The sequence below is a fragment of the Candoia aspera genome, chromosome 4, assembly GCF_035149785.1.
Source record: "Candoia aspera isolate rCanAsp1 chromosome 4, rCanAsp1.hap2, whole genome shotgun sequence".
NCBI lineage: Eukaryota > Metazoa > Chordata > Lepidosauria > Squamata > Boidae > Candoia > Candoia aspera.
Window position 1 is genome coordinate 69385739 of NC_086156.1, and position 16988 is coordinate 69402726.

At 41.4% G+C, this 16988-nt stretch overlaps 1 long non-coding RNA gene across 1 annotated transcript; it reads left to right on the forward strand.

The window, feature by feature from the left end:
- Positions 1-1767: 1767 nt before the first annotated feature.
- Positions 1768-15841, forward strand: LOC134496236 (uncharacterized). The gene is made up of 3 exons (XR_010067885.1): positions 1768-1844; positions 13049-13173; positions 15770-15841. It is a non-coding gene; the product is annotated as an uncharacterized LOC134496236 (long non-coding RNA).
- The last annotated feature ends 1147 nt before the right edge of the window (positions 15842-16988 follow it).

A 16988-nucleotide genomic window follows, 5' to 3' on the forward strand; every position in this document is an offset into this window, starting at 1 on the left:
TAACTTTTTTCCCAGTGAGTCTGGCCCCACAGATTCTTAGAGACCAGTCTAAGTCAGTCTGCTTTAAAAAAAGGCAATTGGCAAACTTTACTCCTTAGGATTCCTGCTAGAAAGCCTTTGCCCATTAGACTTTGAAAATACCAGAAATATCCTTAAACGGGGTATTTGGGATACTGCATTTCAAATCAATCTTACTCTGGTTCCCAGGCTCACAGTAAGTGGGGACTTTTGAAAGGGGTATATGCCAGTCTCTTACCTTTCACCTATCACAGTCCTGAAATTTCACCAGGCCTTCACATTGGCCAGGCTGGATGCATTGCCTTCTGCTCTCCTCTTGGGGCACTATAAAAATAGTTCCCCGCATCAGATATATGTCCTTGAGGTGATGGCTCAATAGAGTCCTTGAGCCACAGAATCCTTCATTGCTTACCCTTCAAGGAATCCAAGATGACTTTCACCTACCTATCCTTTCCTGGAAAAGAGTATGCCTCTAATTGTCCCTTTTCCTCCCTGACCACTCTCTGGAGGTGTCTTTCTAGGTTGCCTAATTTTCTCTCCTCTATGAGTCTCCTGCAGTCTGAAAATTTGTAGTAGTGCTTTTTCTTTTTAGCCATATTTTTCAGTTTTACCTGTTTTATTTGTATCTAAAGGGAGTGGATATGGTGTAGTGGTTGAGGTGCTGGACTTGGAGCAAGGAAATCCAGGTTTTCCACAAATACTGTCCTAAGCAAGAACACACCGAGATGAGGAAGAACTCTCTAGTGCTTTATTATTGCTATAGTAGACAGAAAATCCTACCAAACTGAAGAAGCGTGGGAAAATCCAGACAGATAAACCCCCAAAAGTCAAGGCGGGTCTGTTCTGTGTCTCTTTGAATGACAGCTCAAAATCTCTAAACTATGCATGCGTTTTTGCCCCTGGATAGGGGCCCCCTCCTGCTCACCATCAGAACTCATGACAAATACAATGCAAAACAAGCAGACCCTGGGATTGAGTTGGACAAATCACAACCAGTTTTGCTCGGATCCCTCTGTTGGCCATAGTAAAGGTTTGATTTGAGGTCCAGGGACAAAATGTTCAATTGAGTCCACGCACTGTGCCAATTTTTGTCCATTGAAATAAACAGCCCAGTAAACAGGAGTCCATGTGTGGGGATACCATGTCTGAGTGGCAAGATCACAATGTGCACTAGAAGACAGGAAAGCAATAGAGTTTTCAGTATGTCTTTGCTGCCATGCAGCAGTCACTGGGGTTTTGCAGGCCAAATATTGGTAGCTTTAATCTGTGATGATGAAAACCAATCTCTCATAGGTGGGCGGGAGGCAAACTTTCTCCTCATTATGCTATAATTGTTGAGATGTGCCTGCCTTGAAGGACAATTCTCTATCAACTGATGATTTGGACTAGTACTGAACCATATTTTGGAGACAGGGGCCTCGTGATTGGTCCTCTTTGCTCCTCATTGCTCCTCCTAAAAACGCTTTCTGTTCATGGGCTGCAGGATTGCACCTGTTCAGACTTCCTTTCTCTGGAGAAGGAAGTGGACAAATCCTCTTTCCTTCCCCGAAGGATACCGCTGGTCAGTTTTCCAGAGCAATTGCCTCTGGCGGCACAGACGGAGCATCTCCGCAGCCATCTCGGAGCGGCGCAGGAAGAAGGCGGGGCCGATTCAAAGGCAGCCGGCGTGAGCTAGCACCCAGGGACCTCGGTATGGCGGCGACGGGCGTCCCCGGCCGCCTCCTGCTGCTGCGGGGGAGACGGCGGGGAGGTTCCTTCCTCTTGCCGGCAGTGAGAAACGCCTCTAACAACTGCAGCCGGAGCAGCTCCCCCAGCAGCTGCGGCAGGTAGGAAAGGCGAGCGGGTCGCGTGGGGTCCAGGGAGCCTTAAGCCGCCCCCCGGTCTAGGCTGCAAATGAGCGATGCTTAGAGGCTGCGCCTTTGCGCCTCTTGAGGGAAGGGAAAGCAGAGAGGAGTGAAGGAACCGAAGTGGGGACTGGCGAGTGAACTCAGCCGCAGGGTTCTCTCCAGCCGTGAAGGTGTGACGGGAGGCTCAGCCCAGCAGGGGAACCTTCCGCCTGAGCGCCTCCGGAACGGAAACGCCGAAGAACAAGTGAGGGGCGGCGGATTTCGGCTTCTTTGAAGTGCGGGGCGCGCGCTTGGTTCGAAAAGGCCCAAGAGAGAGAGAGACCCGCTCGCGTCGCCCTGAGGGAGAGTCGTGGAGCGGAGCGTGAGCAGCGGGGACATCTCCGCCAGAGGTCTAGCTTTGTATTTTAAGGGCTGTTTATTTGCTCGCTATGCAGCTCGTTCGGCCACGCGAATCCCTAACCTGTGGGTTTTGGAGATATACTGGAGCAGAAGAGGTGAAGAAAGGTAGCAGCTTTTTAGTGGCGACTCCTCCGCACCACAGCTTCCTTCTTCTGCCAAGTGCGTAGGTACCCGGGCTTATCATCAGGAGGCTGTTTCACTATGGATAGTTAGATGTCCAGTTTCCTGTATGCCTGTGGTTTTGTAACCAAATTCCTTAATTTATAAGTTGTATCTATGTTTCATTGTTTGAAATTCATCATGGTGATATTGTTATTATTTGGGGAATTTTCCTTTTCTGAGGAAGGGGGATATACATTAGCTAAAGGAAAATGGACTGCAGTTTTATAACTGAGCATCCCCAATAGCACTCCTTTCCGATGTCACATAATCCTTCATTAGAATTTTTTTTTAAAGCTCTGTGTTCTTCATTTCTGCTGTTCTGTGCTTAATGTTGCAACTCTCTGTGTGAACACATGTAATTCATACTTTTTCATTCATCAGATATTGTGAGGACACATAGAAAAATGTCGGTAAGGCCACCAAAGATCTCTAGAACAGAGCAAAGTTAGCGGGTTGATCCCTTACTCATTCTCCTGGATTAGCAGTTCGCAAAAGGCAGGTAGAGCGACTCCTGTTATCCTCTTTGTGAGAGAGTAATAGTTCTTAGTCTCGTTTAGAGACAGGCACAAAATGAGAATCTGAAAAATTGGGTCAGGTACTGTCTTGTGTCAGAACTGGAATAATCACTGTAAGCGTCATCATAACAGTTTACTGTTCCTCCTCTAGAAGATATATATTCTATTATAATGGGAATGAAGATTTTCAAAGCCACCCTATAGTTTATTTTTCTTTTTAAAAACATCTCAGATCAAAAGTCTTTGGCCAGTATTGACATTCCTGTTTTGCTGCTCAAATCAGGCAACAAACGAATCAGACGCGGATACTTTCGTTTGCATGATATCTGACCCTGGGACTATGCTGTTGTTGTTTTTTAAAGATTTTTTTAATGCCGCCTTTATTCTTTTTATAAATAACTCAAGGCGGCAAACATACCCCTTCCTCCTCCTATTTTCCCCACCACAACAACCCTGTGAGGGGAGTTGGGCTGAGAGGGAGTGACTGGCCCAGGGTCACCCAGCCGGCTTTCAGGCCTAAGGTGGGACTAGAACTCTGTCTCCTGGTTTCTAGCCTGGAGCCTTAACCACTAGACCAGACTGGCTCTATAATACATGCTCTATTGCACTTAAGGATATATTTGCAATCCATCCACAAGCTGGTTTGTGATCTTGGCTTGATTGGACACAGTATGTAATCCTGGGTTCAGATGTGATACCAGAGCTATCCCTCTGTAGTAGATAACTGACCAAATGGGAAGAACAAAGACTGCATGGATCACAGCTCAATAAGCTAAGCTTCTTGATTGATCATTGCGTAGGTCGATTTGTCCATCATGGCAATTCAGAATTCTATCTCACCATTAATAAGCAGTTTGCTGGCACCTCCTGCTTAACTGTTTAACTGTTCCTGCTTAGCTCCTAGTTCACCTCTTGGCTTGTCCACCTAATAATACCTGAAACCAAATCCCCCCTCCCCCACATTTTACTTCCATTTGTAAACTGGGAGGAACAAGCCAGGGTTGTATGGTTTCTCTAGCTTTTGCTGGCAGTAGGATCCAAGAGGGAGAGAGAGAATGTACAGTGTGCCCCAGAAGAATTCTTTCCTTATGATGTCTAAAGATGGCCATTACAAGTAAATGCAATTATTTTTTTCAGATTTTCAGCAGTGTTAGAATACCATTAAGTTGTGATATTTATTTTTAAATAGTGTTGGGACTGCTATTTAATGAACTAAAACATCTAGAATGCTGCATTTTATTTGGCATGTAACAATTTTACCAGAGAGCCATTGGAGATTATTCTAAATGTCTTTGGCTGTCTGTGCTTTTATTGTCATATGTAGTGTATTTTAATCATGTTTATATTACAGTGCTATAACTCTTTTTGAAGGATGGTATGCCATAGAATAATGAAGGAATATGGCAAGAAACTACTTTATATTCAGATATAATAAAACCCTAATGGGCCTTTCACTTAGACCAATGTTTATGCTAAAAATATAAGTTTATACCTTTAAGGGTTTAAAACTGCTGAAATGATATGGGAACAATTTAGCTTTTCATGCCATTTTCTGATACATACAAGTTATGTATTTTGCAAGAGGAAGGGCGTATGGGAACTCTGACACAGAAGATTGCTGTGTGTTGTGTGGCTTGTATACACATATGCCCACACATACCTGGGATAAAAAAGGGCCATTGAGATCTCTCTAGCATAACAGGTGTACTAGACTGCAATTGATATCATTCCTAACTACCAAGGCCACTGATCCTGCTGACTGAGAATTGTTATCCAGATTGGAGAGCCATTTTGGAGAGGATGGGTAAAAGTAAGACAGATAGGAGATCAAGTCAAGTTCAAACTCAGACTTGGAAGCTCACTGGGTGACCTTAGGGCTGTCACTTTCTGAACCCAGTCTATCTTATAAGGTTGTTGTGGGGAAGAAAGAGAGGAGGGAGCACTGTACTGTCAATTTTTCGAGGTTGACCAGGTTAGGAAAGAAACTCCAGAAGAACTACTGGAACCCTACTTTATTGGTATAAGCCAGCTTTTCTCAACCTTTTGACCCTGGAGGTACCCTTGAAATATTTTTCAGGCTTCGGGGACACATTCAGGTTCAAATATAGGCCAGAAGTTACAAAATTAATACATTCGTTTCATGTGTAGGCCTGTATATATGCATTAACCATGTTCTTAAACTAAAAATAATGAAACTTACCTCTTTAATGTGAAGTTGCCCGAATTTGAAATAATTTTTTAAATAAACTATGATCTCCCAGAGTCCTCTTGCGGAACCCCAGGGTTCCATGGAACCCTGGTTGAGAAACCCTGGTATAAGCTATTCTGCTACTGTAGCCTATATTAATAAAGGTTCTTCTGGAGTCTTTTTTGTTTTTACAATCTGGCATGGATGGATGGATGGACGGACTTGAACCCTGAATGGAGGGCAGGATATAAATAAATTAAACTAACAAAATTATGACTGATCTCTAATCAACAGAAATTCTTAACCCACCCAGAGAATGGCTGAATTTTATCTTGGCTGGACATAGACAATAATTTGCTGGAAATTAAAAGGACCGAACCATGTTTTCTTTTTGTCCTGGTGTTGTCTGTAATCCTGATGGATGAGGAGCCCTGGTGGATGAGGAAAACATTAGACTGAGGGATGTAACAGGGCTTAGGGCTAGAAATTTGTGGCTTGTTCATTACATATCCTTTGGATATGTACTAAAGGTTAATATTTATATTTTAGTGAAGAATAGAAAAGGTACTATCTCAATTCATTTTCTGTAAACATTTTCAGTAGAAATAAAAGATGAGCCAGGTAGTTTTATATCTATACATAGTTTTCTGTTTGTGAGTTGGAGGCAATGAAACGTCTGCAAGAAAACAACAAGGCTCAGCACCAAGGACTCCACAGTCCTGAGCTACAAATATTTGCTTCGATTGATAGTTATATTTGTTGAGGTTTTCCTACTAACAGATTAAGACTGCTATATGTGCCTAATCATTTTGGCCAGGTGAAGGGGTTGTATTGGATTGTCTCCTCTCACGTGCTTCATGCAAATAGCCTGGGGGGAGGGGAGGAGCTGCCCGGACTTGTCTTCTCACTTCCTCTTTTTCTCTCTGCTGGAAATGTAGCTCAGCAAGGCTTGCTCCAAAGGGAGCTACGTACTTTAAATGTTTTGCTTTTGTTTTTGCTTTCTGTAAATAAATTATTTTTATAGAAATGCTTGGTGTGTGACTTTTTTGACCTCTCCTGGGCTAAAGGCTTTCCCAGCATCTGCCAACAGGTTATGTGCCCAGTAAACAACGCAGTAAAACCCAGAGAGAAAAGAGAGATCAACTCCACACCTCATGCACAATTTAAAGGCAGGTAGCAAAGACCTGTGAAGATTTTCTTTGGAGCCACCTGGAGATTTTCCAGCAACTGCCGGTCTGCAGGACAAAGAAGCTAGCTGAGGTGACTTGCAAAAGAAGGAAGAAGCCATGGCTACCTCCCAGCCCTCAGCGATGCCTCTGGAGCGCCTATCAGAGACCAACTATTTGAATTGGGCCCTGAAGATGGAAATGTATCTTCGCAGAGAGGATCTTTGGCTGCCAATTGGTGAGCAAAACCCCCAAAATCCCAATGCTGAATGGCTGAGACAGGATGAGCGGGCTAGAGCCACCATTATCTTGGGAGTTGAGGACAATCAGCTAGTCCAAGTGTGAGGCATGCAGTCTGCAAAGCAACTTTGGGACGCTTTGAGAGACTTATATGTAAAGGCAACAGCAGGGAGTAAAGTTACTCTGACGAAAAAGCTGTACAGAGCCTACCTTGCAGAAGGAGATAGCCTTCCTGAGCACCTGCATTATATTCAGCAGCTGTTTGTTGAGTTGCAGGAGAGAGGAATGGAATTTACACCTCTCACAAAATCCTATATCCTCCTGTCCTCACTAAATGCAACATGGGACACGCTGATTTGTACCCTGGAGGCTATGCCTGAAGCAGACCTCACCCCATCGTATGTTACACAGCGCTTACTCGCTGAATGGGAGAAGAGAGAGGAAAGATCCCCCCCCATCTCTTTTGGAAAGCTGCAAGACCAGAAAATGAGGGAAAAGAAGGGAAAGGAACCTGAGGCCACAGCGCTAGCAAGCCAGCGATGCTTCACTTGTGGTTCAGCTGGACATTTGCAAAGAGACTGTGCCATGAGACCCAAGAGTAGAAAGACAAAGAAGAAGAACACAATGGCAACACAGAAGAAGGCTCTTCAGACAACCCAAATTGCACAGGTTGCTGAGAAGGGTAATTCTGATGTATGGGTGTTAGATTCTGGGGCCAATTGTCATTTATGTAATTGTAAAAGCTCTTTTGTGTCACTGTCTAAAACTGACAGACAAAGTGTATCTTTGGCTGATGGGTCTGTGACCAAAATTATGGGACAAGGCGACTTGTATTTATCCTGCTTAGGAGAAACTGTAAAAGGTGTGTTGTATGTGCCAAATTTACAATCAAACCTTTTATCTGTGGCACAATTGGCTGCAACAGGGTATATCATAACATTTAAGAAAAATGGTTGTGAGATACGTAAAAATGGGAAATTGTGTGCTACTGGTATGTTAAAAGACTCCTTGTACATTGTGCAAAATGCAAGGAAGCCAAGCTGCAAGGCTGCAGTTGGCAACACACCATATCATGACCAATGTGTACACCTGATGCATAGGAGATTTGGTCATGCTAATTTCAAGTATATAGCACAAATGCCACAGCTGTGTGCTGACCTAAAGATAAAACCCTGTGATAAATACTTAGACTGTGTAGTTTGCAAAGAATGCAAAACACTAAAAGCTCCTGTGAGTAAGCACAGTGACAGAGTTACAACTAGACCTTTGGAAATTGTACACTCTGACATTATTGGTCCTTTTGCTCCAAGTCTTGGACAAGCAAGGTATGCAATGACCATCATTGATGATTTCTCAAGATACACATTTATCTACATCTTAAAACATAAAGATGAGGCATTTGAGAAATTTAAAAGTTTTGTGACATGGGCAAATGGAAAATTCCCTAGGCCTGTATCTGCACTCCAATGTGATAGAGGAGGAGAATACCTTTCTCACAAATTCAGAAGGTTCCTAGTGGAAAAAGGGATAGAACAAATTCTTTCTAACCCGTACACCCCTCAGCAAAATGGTGTTGCTGAAAGAAAGGGCAGAACCTTGCAAAATGCGATGGAATGCATGTTAAAAGATTCACGATTATGTTTTAAGTTCTGGGGAGAGGCTATATCGACTGCCACTTATGTTCAGAACAGGTTGTATAACTCTATGATTCAGGACACTCCATTCCATTTGTTTTATGGTGTGAAACCAAAGGTAAGCCATCTTAGAGTGTTTGGTAGCACTGCATGGGTTCACATTCCAAAACAACAGAGAAGGAAAGGAGGCCCCACAACAAAGAAAGCCGTCTTTGTTGGCTATGAACAAAGCCAGAGGAGCTACAGGTTCATAATGGGAGAGAAATTAATAATTAGCAAAAGCGCTTCTTTTGCTGAACAAAACTGGGGGAGATTAAATTCTAGCTCTCCAGTTGAACTGACCACCACAAGAGAACAGCAAGGACTTGCTGATGGTGATCTTTTGCCTGATGAGGACATTAAACCAGAAAAGCAAACTGAAGATCTGTCTGATGAGATAGATGCTTCTCAGGAAAGTGATAGGAGTCAAAATTTAAGCCCTGTATTACCTCGCAGATCTCAGAGGAGTAATAAAGGCGTTCCTCCATCACGTTTTCAGGCTGAAACAGTAAAGGCTTTTCACATATTCACAGAACCTGAGTCTCTAGAACAAGTGAATGCTTTACCACCTGAGATTGCACAAAATTGGCATTCTGCCATGCAACAGGAATTAGCATCTTTGAAAGAAAATAAAACATGGAAACTGGTAAATCTACCTCCCAATGAACGCTGTCTGGGTTGTAGGTGGGTTTTCAAACTGAAAAGGGATGCTGATGGCAAAATCCAAAAATATAAAGCAAGGTTGGTTGCAAAAGGGTTCACTCAAAGGAAAGATTTAGACTATGACAAGACTTTTGCACCAGTTACTAAAGGTGAATCAATTAGATTACTGTTAAAAGTTGCTGCACTCAAGGGAATGTCAGTTAACCACTATGACATTCAAACTGCATTTCTCTATGGTGATTTAGACCACAGATTATACATGCAGCAACCCCCTGGCTATGAAAAAGGGGAGAATCTAGTCTGTGAACTGCAGAAGTCAATCTATGGGTTAAAACAAGCTGCTAGATCCTGGAACCAAAAAGTAGATGAAAAACTGCAGAATTTTGGTTTTGAAAAAGGAAAAGCAGATCCCTGTGTATATATGAAGAAGGACAAACAAGGCTGTATGTATCTGTGCATTTATGTTGATGATTTGCTGCTATTCACATTAACAGAAAAACAAAGGCTTGATTTTGAAGCCTGCATGAAAAGCCATTTCATATTAAAAAGCCTTGGAGTTGTGACCAATTACCTAGGTTTGAAAAAAAAAAAAAAACACAGGAAGAAGCATGGTAGCTTTCTGTTAAACCAAAGGGGAGATAATGGTAAAGTAATGTGAATGGAAAGACATATAAAGTCAGAGAAGATTGGTTTGCAACTTAATCTATAGTGTAAAAAGGGGAGTGTTGAGGTTTTCCTACTAACAGATTAAGACTGCTATATGTGCCTAATCATTTTGGCCAGGTGAAGGGGTTGTATTGGATTGTCTCCTCTCACGTGCTTCATGCAAATAGCCCGGACTTGTCTTCTCACTTCCTCTTTTTCTCTCTGCTGGAAATGTAGCTCAGCAAGGCTTGCTCCAAAGGGAGCTACGTACTTTAAATGTTTTGCTTTTGTTTTTGCTTTCTGTAAATAAATTATTTTTATAGAAATGCTTGGTGTGTGACTTTTTTGACCTCTCCTGGGCTAAAGGCTTTCCCAGCATCTGCCAACAATATTTCCTGCAGTACCTCTGGGACTCATATAGGTCCATTTGTAGAAAATACAAAAATGGTGAATTGGCTGTAGGGTAAAGCTTTGTTTAGGGGTGTATTTAACTGGGAAAAAAAGACAAAAATGAGCTGAGTTGGTGTAGAGAACAAAATGTTGTCTTAGAACTAAAGACACTTATCTCCAAGTCCACTCTCAGGATCTATTTGCTTCCCAGCCTGGTTGGTTGAAGGGAGATTAGGCTAACTGCATGGTAATAATTCTGTGTAGAATTTTAGGCATGTGGCATTTAGCAACTTGATTTTTATAATTTAAGAAAGCTTTAGTGCTAGAGATTTATGATGAGTGATAGTAGGATCCCAGGCTGTCCGATGAAATAATTTCCTAAGGAGATATAAGACTGTATCAACATGAAAACACTGGAGGAGCCATGATTAGGCATATTCTACATAATTCCCAAAATACACAAAACAAGACAATCAGTACCTTTCCATTGTCTCAAGCATTGGTACAATCACAACTTGAATAAGGGACTCTGTGTCAGGGTCAGCCTCGCTCCGAATAAGACACGGACTCACTTAATAGGGATTAAGGATTTCCGGTTTATTGAAACGGTACTGACAGAGAGAAAAACGGGAATGGGGGTGCGGTGGTGAGGTGCCCTGTTTATACCCTCTTGCGGGGTCCCGTGCTCCTCCACCCTTCATTGTCCCCATTCCCCTTGATGGGTTTCTTGATGGCTGTGTGGGTGTTTTCCCGGTTGCTGTCCTTGTCCTCCTGGTTCAGGTGTGTCCTCCAGGGCACCAGGTGTGGTTTATCGCTGCTTATCTGAAGTCCTTCTATTCATCTGCATATGATTCCATGGGTGTGGGTGCTTTGGGTGCTTGGTTTAAGCACTGATTTAATTATCTCCTATCTCTCTTTCTTAATGATCATGATCCATGTTGTGAGGCTCTTTGTGCCTTGCAACGGGGTCATGACACTCTGTCCCTAATGTCGCCAGCACTCCCAACTATATAGGAGACACCACAGACTTCCTAAGAAGACTGAGGTCCATGGGCAATCTCCCTAACAACCCCATTTTAACCACCATGGATGTTGAGGCATTGTAGACCAGCACAAACATGGACTTCAGGCTATGTGACTTCGTACTCACCCATAATTGCTTCATCTTTGTCAATAGCAATGTTATGTACAATGATTTGTACCTGCAAATCAATGGCTTTTCAGTATGCCAATGTCTTTATGGCTGACCTAGAACTTTTTCAACTTTTATCCTTTTATCTCCTTTACTTGAGATTCATTTATGACATTTTCATCATCTGGATCCATGGAAATAAATAATCAGATTCTATCATGACCAACTTCTACCCTACCATCAACCTCAGCCTTGACGTGTCTACAGAAAAAGTCCACTTCCTTGATGTCACAGTAAAACTACACAATGGACACATAAGCACTATGTTATACAGGAGATCTACAGATTGCCATGCATACTTACATACTTCTACCTAGAACATACCACAAAATTTATAATCTGTAAAACAAGCTCTACATTACAATCACATTTGTTCTCACCTAATTGGCAATTAATGGAATTAAACCAGGTGTTTAGGAGACTGAACTACCCACACAACAAAATTAATAGACAAATCAGTAGAGTAATCAATTTTCAGAGAGGACCTATTAAAAGACAGGCCACAATAACAAAACAACAGAACACTGTTAGTTGTCACCTACATCTCTAAGCTCAAGCCACTCAAATGCATTAATAAACTACAGCCCGTATTGGACATTAACAGTGGACTTTCTCAAGCACTGGGTGGCAGGGCTGTACTTTCATACAGACAACCACCCAACCTGAAGCAGATTCTCACAACACGACAATGAGGCTAATAGGGAAACCAGATCCTGTAACAAATGCAGATGTCTACTTTACCCTCACGTCTACACCAATAGCATCACAGGCCCCAACAAGTACAAACGCAGGATTAGAGGCACCTTTACATGCTCTTCCTCTAATGTGATACATGCCAGCAATGCTCCTCTGGATTCCATGTAGGACAAATAGAAAACTTTGCACAAAATAATTAATATACACGTCAGGACTCAAAACAGGAACAAAGTTATATCAAAGCATTTTGACATCCCAGGACACTGTATTGCAGTTCTCAAAGGGAACGTTCTGGGGGAAAAAACAGTCTTTAACAGCACTACTGAGCGAGAGATTGCTGAACTCACATACAGCAAAAGATTTCAGGTTGTCTCAAAAGATCTCAGCAAACATAATTAACAGACTACAATGGTTAATTGGTACTTGTTTCAAATATAAGCTGCATCTGCATAGCTAACCTGTCTCCTGCTCCCTCCCCTTCCCACCCTCCCCCTGCGCATGCCAGTTTAAATCCTGCCTCAGTTTAGCCACTGATGAACTGAGCTGCAGCTCAGGGTTGTTTTTTTTTTTAATCGTATGGCAAAGCAGTTTGGTGTTCATGCTGCTTTTTCTTTCTGGGAAATCCTTGTGATGTCCAGCAGCCAGATGTGTAGACTATTTAGCCATGACAAGTCATGTTGCCCGGGGTGCACCACGAGGAGGCTAGTCTACATTGCACTGAGTTGGGCTGAGGGAGGGTGACTGGCCCAAGGTCACCCAGCCAGCTTTCATGCCTAAGGCGGGACTAGAACTCTCAGTCTCCTGGTTTCTAGCCCAGAACCTTAACCACTAGCCCAAACTGGTTCTCTGCAGCTCAGTCTATGCATCTGATGAAGTGAGCTGCAGTTCACATGCCTGCAGGCCTGTTCTGGAATTGCTGTCATGATGTCATGCTAAGCTAGAATTGTTAATTCTGGCTTAAAACAAAAAAAACAATGTTCTGATGCACCACTATTCGATAGCTTGTTCTTGGTTCCTTTTGCCAGTCAGAGCAGCTACACAAACATGAAAGCTCCTTCTGTAGTTCACTTGGTGTGACAGCTTAACTCTGGCGTACTCGTTAGTTTGGTATCTAAGCAGAGCCATTACAGATTTCCCAGGCAGAGTTTCTATCAATCAGGTCACCAGGTAGTTACGAAGATGAGTTATGGGACATGGCTGGGGAAAACCTGAGGCAGGATGCCTATGCTTATTGGTTTCTCTTTTCTCTTCTAGGAGCATCAGAGAGAAGAGATTCCATCTTCGGAATTCAGGCTTCTCTGCTTCCCCCATGCCCCTTAAACTCATTTCCTTTATGAATCAAAGGAATGCTGTTAAGTAATATATTTAGACAATAAAAGGTATTTTTACCATTGATGTTTTTATTCATACTTAATTTTTAGTTCAATAAGCATGATACTGCAGCTTCTTATTTAAGTATATAATTTGTTTAGACAAAACCTCTCCCTTGAAATGATAGAGATAGGAAATTAACCCTTTGAGGATGACCAAATAAGGAAATAGACTCCCCAAGAATGCTGGAACCTTCTTGCTTTGGCTACTGTAAAGAATCTTGAAAACCCGACTGCATATCCCTCCCTCTTATACCCCAGGGAGTCAGTTTGAGTTTCTTTTTCATGTTTCCTTTGTTTCCTGGGCTTAAAATACTTTTTTGTAACTGTCACCACATAATTTCTCTGTGACATTTCAGTGGTGGGATCTGTCATACAAAGGATGTATTATACAAAGAATGTATTATCTGAAATTTGGGCAATGGCTTAAACATTAAGAGACCTGAATTACTACCATAGACAACCATGGCCACCTACTGACTACTATTTATAAACCACTATTGAATTTATATTACACCTAAACTGCTGTACTGTTGAATAGGGCATTCAGTATTCCTAATGGAAGGTACTTGAGGAGAGGTACCATCTTTACAACTGAAATATAAACGAAGATCAAAGTACATATAGTATGAACTGTAATTTGGAATTCATGTCTGAAGCATCACCAGAGAGCCTCAGATACCATGTTAAACCATGATTTTGGGCACCAAGGTGAAAATTCAGGCAAGTGCCTTGTCTTTCCTTGCACTGAATATCCTTTGGATATAAAATGATATTAAATATGTTTGAACCACATATACATAGCATTGCTGTAAAAATTAGGCTGTACAGTGTTAAAAGGAGACTTGATGCTAAGTTGTTTTTAATAGTACTGTTGCCTAGAACTACATCACCCTCCTTAATATTATACTTAGAAAAATCATTGGCCACTATTGTAACAATGATGGTCAAACACTTCATAAGCATGGAAATTGTTGGTAACCTATTTTTGCAGGTAAGATGAGTCAATCTCAACCTCTGGTAATTGCAACCATGAAGTTTTTTTGATATTTATGGAAGTAGTTTGCCATTAATGGCTCTGGAATTCCCAGATGGTTCTCCATTCAAGTCCTAACCAGGGCCAGCTCTGTTTACTTCTGAAGTAGCCAAGATTGACTAAATGCTGACATCTGCTCAGGCTTCCTGGACATTACATACAACACTAGTTAAGAAGTGGGCTGATAGGAAGGCTTCCTTATAGAAGCTGTAGCTGGATTCACACATATACTGATAAGTCATGATGTGTCTAATTTCTTTTAGGTTTAGTATCTACCCTTTGTGGCTTAATATCTGTGAACCTGGGTATTATGGCTTGTTCAGTAAATAATGTTTAAAAATCCTGCCTTGTTCAAAATGAAATGTGTTCAGTTTTGATAGTATTTCTCTAATCATTATGGTTTATTCAATAAACCATAGTTTTTATATATAATTTTATTGAACAGTTTAAACACAAGAATAAGACTAATACAAACTAAAATAGAGTGAAAAAGAAAAAGGAAAAAAATAGAAAAACTAAAGGTGCGAAAAGAAAAAGAGTAGCAGAAAAATAGAAAAGAAAGAAAAAAGGTATAAAGAAGTGGCTTCAGATCTGGTTTTGACTGGTCAGCTTTCACAACCCTCAGAATTTGATTGGTCCTTTCCCTAGGGCATCTGGACTCGTCTTTGCAATCTGGATTTTTCTAGTCTCTTAGCCAGAAGGTTGCCTGCCATCTTTTGCTCCCTTTGCCGGTTGCTCCAATGACACTCAGCCTGTTAGTCTCAGAACGTGTTCTTCAGCCTTCTTGCTGCTGTTTCTTTTTCAGCCTGCATCACAAGGCCTAATCAGCAAGCAAGGCCTGAACCAATGTTACAGCCTCTTCTTTAAGCACAAATACAGACTGTGCTTCACTTTTCTGAGACCTATTTTCATACATTACTAAACTGACTACCTAAATTAAAACACCACATTCTGCTTCATACTATCCCAGCAAACCTAGCCTCGACATATCAGCTCCACTACAGTGGTAACAAAGTGCTGTCTCCATCTCTCATGCTCCATTTCCTTTTCCTCGTGCCTTCATTTTGTGGATGATATTATTGTTAGAAAGTTATAATTGTTAGAAACGTAGGTTTTTCAAATGTTCTTATAAAAATTACTTTCACAGCATTTTTAGCGCTACTCTAACATTTTTATCTATAAAGAAAAGGACGGGATTTTCAACTCTCTCTGTGGGATGTTGCATTAACCTATAGTTTGCTAGGCATTTCTAAACTAAGTAACAGGCCAGAAGGAAGCCCTAGCTGAATCTGAAAGCTTACGGGGAAATCTTCAGGAGATGGTAGGAATGGCAGAACCATTTGCCATTCCAGAAATCTTGTACCAACATATACTGAATCTGTCTCTTCTCAAATATTATAGTCATCTTTTCACATGAATCACACAACAGCTCAGTGTGCTTAAATAAAATAGGCTTTATATCTTTTGAAGTGTAACTAGTTGCTGTATTGTAATTTCTTGGCTGTAAATATTTAGATGTAATGTATGGATTCTCTTTAAAGTTTTCATTTTATCTCGTCTCTCCTACAGGAGTGAAGCAACTATTATCTCAGGGAGAAGGCTGGCTGCACAGGTCTGTGAGGAAATACAAAGAGATATCGAATCGTGGCTTGCCCTTGGCAACGAGAGACCTCATCTCACAGTTGTTTTAGTAGGAGAAAACCCAGCCAGTCACACTTATGTAAGAAATAAAGTAAAAGCAGCAGCAGCCGTAGGTAGGCTGTTTTAAAAAATAGAGTTCGTACATTGCCAACTCAGCATGTTTATAATATATACAGTATTTTACTTGTGTATGATTTATTTGTTTCTTCTTTTTTTGGAGGAGCGAGGCCTCAGTGGGTGTGGCAGTGATGCAAAGCAGGAGAGCTGACACACCTATCCAGTGACACTATTTTCATAGGGTTTGGGTGGGGCACGGTCCCTGTGAAGCCTAATTTAGAGCTTAGACATCAGTCCTCATGTGTTTCTTACCTCAAAAAGGCATCCATTCAGGACCACAATGATGCCAACATTTTGGAATGTATGTCATGACATCACAATTCAAGCTCCAGCCTTTTATATTTGTGTTGCAGTGTCACATGCAAATTTGTAAGGAGCAGGGTACATTTTGTCGCTAGCCAACCCTTGCCTCCTTTTCCTGCAGACACCTAGGGAAACCATCTGATTAATTTTCAGTAATTTGGGATTCAGAAAATAGAGTCAAGGGTTCCAGACTGCCTATACATGTCCTAGATGACTAAGTAGTACGTGAATTTATTTTACCTGTTCAAGAGGCTTGAACAAAGATAAATAATAGTGCTAATAAATGTGGAACTGCATAATTTGACTTCTGTAGCAAATCTTGCAAGAGCAAATGTAAACCATTCTTGCTAAGGGTACTTCTTTTGTGGATTGTTTTAGGCATTTGTAGTGAAATAATACTGAGGCCCAAGGAAATTTCTGAAGAAGAACTTTTAGATCTCACTGGCAAATTAAACAAGGATTCAAGAGTTAGTGGCATATTAGTCCAATTACCTCTTCCAGGTAACACCATTCTGTTTTATGTGGAGTCAGAAAATTGAATGACTGAGAATATATGAGAAAAATTAAATGCGGTTAAAATAATACCTCTATTCTGGTACAAGGAAGTGATTTATCAATAATTAAATTCCCCAAGTCATTATTGTCTTTACTGGTATTTATTTTTCTAATTATCTTCTCTAAATATTTGTCATTTCTGTTACATTGCTTAGTCCTTTACAAGTGTAGC